We start from the raw sequence: 9,219 nt of genomic DNA, 5'->3' as shown, positions 1-9,219 counted from the left end.
TTCATTTTATTGTTGCAGTGTGTTTGGGATTTTTTTCTTTCTTTCTCATGTTTGTGAGATCAAAGTTCGATCAGAGCCTAAGTAAGTGACCCCGGTGGCCCCAATGTTAAAGAATCAGACAAATTTACAATCACACACTGTTCCAGTTGACAGCAAGTTAACCCCACACCCACACACCCCCACCCCACCCCTTTCCCCCGAAAGAAAACCCAGGTCCCAGCAATAAAATACTTTAGCCAGGTAACTGTCGTACTCAGTAAACTCGTCCTCCAAATATTGATCGATTTAAATGACTCTCATCTTGGCAAAAACTCTCAAACCTGGGTCTCAGGTTTAAGAGCTTTTTGCCAATACGAGAGTCAATTATATCCATCGATCTTTAGAGTACGAGTTTTCTGGCCATATTTTTTAATATGTTTCTTTCCAGAGGACGCGGTTACCTGGCTAAAATGTTTTCTTTAACTTTAACTAAATATTTTTGATGGAAAGTAACGATACTCAAACGTTTTGTCCCGTTAATATTAAGCAATTTTTACACTCAATTTACGATACACATGTGATAATAATCTCCGGATTGATGGGCCAAATTGTCAATGATAAAGTAATTAGGGAACATGAGTCATTGCCTCCAACTCTTATAGGATCCACTAGATATACACACTATTTCAAAACTCCGATTGGTCAGCGAGTCATTTCACAATACTTGTATTTTTACATTGATTTTAAACATCATCATAAATTAGATGAAGCGAATGATTATAAAAATGGCCTGACAGTCTTTTGAATGAATGCAGTTTTAGTTCCATTTTGAAACATAACTATTACTTTATTAATTATGTGCTATTAAATGTTTAATGATTTGAATTGTACATAGTGTTGATTTCAAGCTATTAAAATTATCCATCTATTCTTAAACTATTTGACCATTCAATTTTCAATTCATGTACTTGTATGCTTAAGTATGTGTGTGTATGTATCTATGTATGTGTGTGTTCGTGCGTGTATGTCCGAAGCCATATCTCATATATATATATATATATATATATATATATATATATATATATGTGTGTGTGTGTGTGTGTGTGTGTGTGTGTGTATTTATATATATATATATATATATATATATATATATATATATTATAAAAAGTTCAAGTATAATTATGATCAACGTCTACAATATTGTTTCGAGCATTCGCTCTCATCAGGACTTTCTGATGAGAGCGAATGCTCGAAACAATATTGTAGAAGTTGATCAGAGTTGTGTTTGAAATATTTTATAAATAGCTCCTTTTATCAAAAGTTGAGCATTACTTTTTCGTGGTTTTCGTTTTTTATTATATATATATATATATATATATATATATATATATATATATATATATATATATATATATTCTTCTTAACCTCCATCTCATTGCCCCCATCTCCTTGTACAGTTGTTCCTAAGTATTTGAATTGGTTTGTCTCTGGCACATCCCCTTCTCATATCTTTATTGGTGGTTTTGCTCTCTGTTGTCCGATGCACAAATACTCTGTCTTCGATCTGTTTACCCTTAATCCCCTCCTTTCCAACACCCGTCTCCAAAACCTCCAGTTCCGTTTCTGCCTCAGCTTCTGTACCATTCAAAAGTACTACATCATCCGCATACAATACATCATGTTCCATGGTGCCTTCGCCGAATGGGTTCTGTTAGGGCATCCATTACTATTACAAACAGCAGTGGGCGGGCTGAGAGCAGATCCCTGGTGTAATCCAACTCTTACATTAAATGGATCAGTTGAGCCAACAGATGTCCTTACCACTGTTTTGTTTCCTTTGTACATATCCTGAATACTTTTGTTATATTTATCTGTTTCCCTCTTTGGTCTTAGACAATACCACATTTATATATATATATATATATATATATATATATATATATATATATAATAATCAAATCACACTTAAATTGTTTCACATATATCATATATATATATATATATATATATATATATATATATATATATATATGATATATGTGAAACAATTTAAGTGTGATTTGATTATTGATAAAAATACAGTCACACTTTGATTATTTTATATTTAGCTGCTTTTATCAAAAAGATGAGGGTCAATTAAATTGATCAATATTTGAAGGACGAGTTTTCTGGCCAAATTTTAAACAGGTATCTTTCCAGAGCACAACAGTTAACTGGTTAAAGATGGGGAAAATCTCAGGGCTTGCAAAATGCATGGTAGCCGCTGTGTTGTCGGGGCTGGTAGATTCCATTCAATATTCAGCCGGAAATTAGCCAGGGCTAGTCTGATGACAATGGCGATGATTAATGAATTAACACCCACGGGCCTGCCTTTCCAATACATGATCTAGTCTAAACGAATTTGTAATGCGCATTTAAGTTTGTAGCAAATTAGCTTCCCTAATCACAAAAAGGTTTCGATATTCATTCTTCGTGTCGCGCATTACCTATTGTTTAGACGCCGACGATGATGATGATGATGATGACGATGAGGAGGAGGAAGAGGAAGAGGAGGGGAGGATGATGATGATGGTGGTGATCATGATGATGATGATGATGATGAAGATAATGATGATGATGATGATGATGATGATGATGATGATGATGATGATGATGATGATGATGATGATGATGATGATGATGATGATGATAAAAATAATGGGTGGCATCTATAACGTGCCCAGATAACAACAAAGACTATATTCAGTCCGTCTAACATAACAACTAACAAATAACATCAATCTCAAAATGAATGAATGCAGCCTTCATGAAGATACTTCGCCAAAATATTTTTGAGGAAAATTTGAACCTTGACTTACTTGGAAACACCATGAGGAAGACACACAAAGAAGAGGGTTCCAACGCAAACGGTTATAAGGACACTTACGGACACTACATGGAGTGCTCACATGCATGGTCTAAAGAAAGCGTATGTAGCCCATTAGAGACCAGTTCTGGAATACGGAGTGACTGCATGCGGATCATGGCTAAGGCACAGACTGAGAATATGGAAAATGTCCAAAACCAATGCATGAAAACAACTTCTATAAATACATTGGAGAGTCGCTTTAGACTCAATATAATGCCCTATCAAAAAGACAAGAAGATGTTTTTCCATTATTCAAACCTCAAGACAATGGAACAGCAACCCCTCTATCTGGAAGCTCATAGCAAAAATCAACAAAGGCTCGAGCGGAAAAGTTTCATAACAATAGCACAAAACTGGAATAAACCCAAACTGGACCAGATTAGAATGGAACCATGAATCAAACCCTAGATCCATGTCTACGATGGAAACAAAACTGCCTCACATCAGAAAAGATATAAAAATTATATCCTAAAAACATAGCCAATCCCTGGAAGAGCTAAAAAGAATTAATCAACTAACTCCTAGGTAATGGGTACCCAACAGACAGCTGGACGGATCAGTCGTTGATGCAGTCAAAAACGATGAGACAGGAGATTTAAATCAATGGACTGAGGCAGCTCCCGATCCATATTAATTGTGTAGAATTTCAAAGCAGAAAAGAGGCCAATTCTTGCTAAACAAATAGACGTCTACATACGTTACTACAATAAAAATAAGCATACAAATCACATGTGGTCTTAGTAACAGATGCCAAATCTATTTTACAAGCCCTAGAATCTCAAGAATACCAAGTGAACACTGATGTCAAATGGTAACTCTTTACTTAAAACGAATGACCAGAACATGTGGCATCCAAAGGATTCCACGACATGCTAGAATTGATGGAAATGAAGACGTTGGACATACTAGCAACATAAGGAACCAACGTGGATCAGATTAAGGAGCCTGCAGACCTTGGAGAGCAAAAATGTATTATAGAGATGGTATTTAATGAAACATCAAATAAAGCTCATAAGACACATACAAAATAATGATGTGGGAGTACTAGACCGGAGAGAATAGGGTTTCATTTTTAGATTCAGGGCAAAGCACTATTGACTAAAACACCATATATATACTCAAAATTTGGCTGTGGAAATACTCTCATGTGCCCTTGCCAAATGACAATAAAACTGTGCCTTATGTGCTCCGGGCCTTGTCGCTATAGGCTGTGGATAGAAACAGGCGTTGACCTTAATATATAGATATCACTACAAAACTCCATGGAAAGTCGATGACCTTCGGAGGACCATTGAATGTGTTACCAGCATCTACTTTGCCGGAGCACAAGAAGAAAAAGAAGATCATTCTATTTTAAAAAAGAATCTGACTATAAATCACAATATTCAGTCGTCCCAAATTTACAAATGATAAAAGTCTGTGCGGACTAATGAATAATTTTTTTCATATTTCATATCAAACTAGCGGAGCTGTCGGGTTATAATATTATGCATATATTATAATATTTTGCCTTAAGGGCCCAGGCTTGGCAAACAGCACGTTATCCGACATAGGATTTGATTAACGTCCACAGATTATATAGGATTTTGCCATTATTTTAAGTCACAAAGAAACAGACTTTGGTTTCAAAAGGGAAGGGAAAAATATTAAATCCTAATAACTGGAAGATGGATGAAAATGGAGAGAGGGAGCGTTTTTATCATAAAATAAACATCGAATGATGAAAAGAAGAATATCAAAATAAAAATTGGGAAGAGGGCTATGATCGGTAGTAGAGGAAAGGAAGATGAAGATAGAAAGAGGAATGGAGGAGATTCCTGAGGTCTCACATTATTTTTTAATGAGCTTTTTATATAGCGCAATATCCACTAAATGTGCTCAAGGCGCTTTATATAGGGTCACTGACCAACATCAACACGTAACATGTAGAACGAGACATAACGCAATTTTTCCGACAGAGAAAACGCTGTTGACGGCCAGGTACTCGTTTTACAACTGAGTACGGTGAGAGAATGTGAGTAAAGAGTCGTTTCCAAGGACTCAACTATGTGCCGAGCGAGGCTCGAACCCAGGACCTTTCGATCCGAAAGCGAGTGTCATACCACAAGACCACTTAGCCGCACATTAATAATGAGACCTGAAATATTATCAGAAAACAAGCATTTCAGAGTAAATCTTACATGAAACTGTCTATTTTGTTGAATGGACCAAAGGAAAATAAAACTTTCTTTTAGTTGGTGCATAGTTTCGTCAATTTGTCTGTCTAGACGTAAAAGAGATTAAGTGATTGAGCTGTTAAAGAATCAATTCTGATGTTAAAATAGCCAGAACGAACAACTCAACTGTTTAGGAGAGTGGAATAAAAATGTTTTGTTAGAAAATATAATTGTGATGGATCTTTGTGTTTGGAAATTGAAGGTAGAAGGACTGAATAAATCAATGATGATTTTTGGATCAGATAGTTTTAAATCTTACTACAAAAAAGAGAATAAGATTTTTCTTGGACTCAGCTGTTGAATTGAAGTATGATTATAGTCTTTTCTCATTTCAATTTTTTATTGATAATTTAAGTTACACGGTTTTGTGTGTTATTACGATTGAGCTAGCGGACAGAATTGCTGGATGTTTTACCTAAACGGAAAGTATCACGTTTGGAACCACTTATTGTTATCATATCTCTATTTTTCATTTTTTTTTTTTTTTTGGTTTGGTGGATGACGCCGATTGTAGAAAGTCCCACAGCCGTAAATGTCTAGAGCTAGTACCAGGCTAAAAGCATTTAATTAAAGCAAATATTGTAAGAGTGACACACATGTTTTATAGGTGACTAGTATTCTATAAAATGGACATTAAGACATTTTGGCTTCTGGTGAAATGAATGAAGTAGTACGCGATGAACTCTGCTATATTAACGTCCATATTAATTTTTTACTTCTATTTAATACTATATTAGGCAAATGCTCATCAGTGTGGCATGCAAAACAACAACAACGTGTCGTTTCTAACATATACTGACACATAAGGGAAGCAGCCTATACTGACACATAAGGGTAGCAGCCTATACTGACGTACACTTATTTTGAAAAACACATTTTAGCATTTTGACCTGATAGATCGTCCTTCAAATTATCTTGATTGTTCGAGACATTGTCAATAACTCTCAAATCTGAGACTTCAGGGAAGGAGTCGCGGCGATATCGGTACGTTGTTTGTTATGATAGTGAGCAAACTACTAGTTATGTCTCTCTATAGATCTTCAACGGAGCCTGATATCGATGACTGGACTGTGAATTGAGCTTTGAGCTTGAGCTTTGATATAGCGCAATATCCACTAAACGTGCTCAAAGCGCTGCACAATTGACAAATCAATTGCCTTCTATCTACTTTAGGGGGGGGGAAGGTTTGTGTTAGCAGATTGTCACAAATATTGCTCATTTTATGAGTGGATTCGTGGTCGCTTAATCCCATTACTTTCGTACAATCAAACATCATGTCTGGATCGTTTGTAAAATATACATATCCAGTATTGATGACTTTCTAAATTCATTTGTTGCAGGCTTTTATTGCCGAATGTGTCCAGAATCATTTGGCTGATCATTTTACTGAGTCGCCTAGTAAAAATTTATTGTTTTTAAAATTGATGTCAATTTGGGACAAATCACTGCCCGGGTAATTTGGTGGTCGTCATTCACAGACACTATCCCATCTTGCCCACGCTGTAAAGACGCTAATCGTCCAATCCACGTTGTACAACAGCACATTTTACGTTCTTGTTGACTAATATTAAACAGGAGTTGTGTTCTTTCCCTTTATCTTTATAAACTTTATACAGCGTTCATTTTCCATTATTTACGAGATATAAAAATTGTTAGAAGAAAAATCAATAATTTAAGAAATACCGATGACACTGTGCTGCTAACCGAGGATGAAGCAAGACTTCAGGAATTGGCAAGCCAGGTCAAATTCAACAGCTTGGAAATTGGGTTAGTCATGAATGCCAAGGGGACAAAAGTGGTGGTTATGACGAAAAAAGCAATCCTACAGGCTATTATGCAAGTTGGTGGAGATTGCCTAAAGCATGTTTAATCATACAACTATTTATAACAGCGAGTAGTTACAAACAGCTCAATTGATGACGAAGTTCGAGATACGAGATAGAAATAGCGAGAAAACATTTTGGAGAACTAAAAACCATCCTCACCTCGGACAACAGGCAAATGTCAACAAGAATTAGAATTTTGAAATGTTATGTGCATTCTGCGTATACGACTCTGTAACATAGACGCTAAATATGGTCCTGGAAAGACCAATAGCTGTATTTGAAATGTGGATTTTTTGACGTACGGGTAGAATAAGCTGGAATCATAAAATGACCAATGAGGCAATCTGAAATCAATCTCAACATAAGCCCGGAAGTATTGAAATCAATAAGACCAGGATATTGAAATCTTTTGGCCATGCAAAACGTCATAATAGCGCTCTGTAAAACGATCGCTAAAGGAAAAGTAGAGAGCGAGAGGCCAAGAGGTGGTTTTCCAAGATCATGACGACATGAATGAAAAATTAAATAGACTGGTAGGAAACTGGGAAGAGCTATTTGCAGTTGATCTCTTGTGAGAAAACAGGAAGACAAGAAGAAGAACAGAACATGACTAAGAATTAACCAGTAGATTTTTGACACGGGATTTGTGACAACCCTTCAAGCCCACTCGGACAAACATAGCTGGTTGTATACAAACAATAGAATAATTTAAGTCGACGTTTCTCGTTCCTTGATATTGCTGGTAGACCGTATTGTGCTGGGTGATTGGTTCTCCCTAGATTTTCACAGAAAATTTGAGTTTCACATTATTTTATGAGATGTTACGATTGATCAAGCCTGTAGAACAAATGATTATTTTATTTAATACATACCATCGATAGCATTGCATGTGTTGTTAGCCTAGTTTATGGATCACTGCCATTGTTTACTAATGATAACTTCTGAAATTGTCTGAACCAGCTCGAGAGGCGTGGTTCTGTATCTTCCATTACAAATCTATTTATTTTGCTTATTACTCAGGCTTTGGAAATTGATGGTAAAAACGTTTATTTGGTTAACAGCCATATTTATGCTTTATCCCTGCTGTTCATTGGCTTTGCATTCCTCGTGTTTATGTTTGATTATAATGGGTTCAGAGTCTGAGCCCTCGATCATGGTATTGAATGGTATTAACAAGTACTTTTTCCATTCTTTTTTGTTCAATCACAATACTGCCGTACTCTGGAAAAAAAACCCATAATTATATCGCGAAGTCCCAGGTTTGAGAGTTTTTGCCAAGATGAGGATCATTTAAATCGATCGATATTTGAAGGACGGGTTTTTTCTGGCCAAATTTTTAAATATGGGTTTTTCCAGAGTACGGCAGAATAACACTTTTAGTTTGTGGATTCGTTGCTTTTATGTTTAAGTCGATCTGTGAGATGTGATCGTTAATTACTTTTCCACTTTGCCTTCTTCCTCCTTTTTTTCCTCGATAACGCTTCTTTGCTCTTCTTTTAATAGATTCATTTGTAAGGTAACTTGTTTTCACTCTCAATAGGCCATGAATGGAGAAAGACGTGATTACTAAATCATTAATTTGTTGATTATAATACAGAGACAGTAGCGCTTCTTTGTCAAACGATATTGCATGATATGGTGACATCATTTCATTAACTTTTCACAACACATCAAAAATCATCAGAAGTATTATTACAGAAAATAATCAATGATTAAAACGGACAGTAAAAATGGCCAATGTGTTCACATACCTTTGACGTAGTTCCTTCCGTGTATTTGAGGCATTGGGCCGTCCAGATTCGCCATTTCTCCCTGTCATGTGCTACCATGTATGTCTCATCCCATCTCATCTCCCCGGCTTTAAGGTCTTTGTCGACAGTTACTTTCCATGGCGTCCAAACTAAAAATAAAAATTAAATCCCCCTGGATAAAAATGACACGATAAATAAAAAATTACACTGCCAGTCAGCCAATTCTGTGAAATCCTTTCCGAACATGGTGTTGAACAAACAAAAAATACGCTCTCGATATTCAAGTATTCAAATCTTCTAAATATAATACCAATTGCCTCTGAACTTCTCAAATTTTAACTTGTTGTTTTCTTGTTGATAAATAACTTTTAATTAATGTTGTAGATTTTTGTGAAACCTGAGATGCCGAAAGTTTACTAATTAATATGTCATGCGGCGAATAATCAAAAGCTTTAGATAAGTCATCAGGATTGCCGCTATATATTGTTTATTGTCTAAAGCCTTTTTCCAGTCCTCGATTTATTTCAAAAGTATTGTCT

This window comes from Berghia stephanieae, chromosome 4, assembly GCF_034508935.2.
Source record: "Berghia stephanieae isolate SIO BIC M18660-M18661 chromosome 4, UCSD_Bste_1.3, whole genome shotgun sequence".
Classification (NCBI taxonomy): domain Eukaryota; kingdom Metazoa; phylum Mollusca; class Gastropoda; order Nudibranchia; family Aeolidiidae; genus Berghia; species Berghia stephanieae.
The sequence above is the reverse complement of the archived record's forward strand: the minus strand, read 5'-3'. Positions refer to the sequence as shown.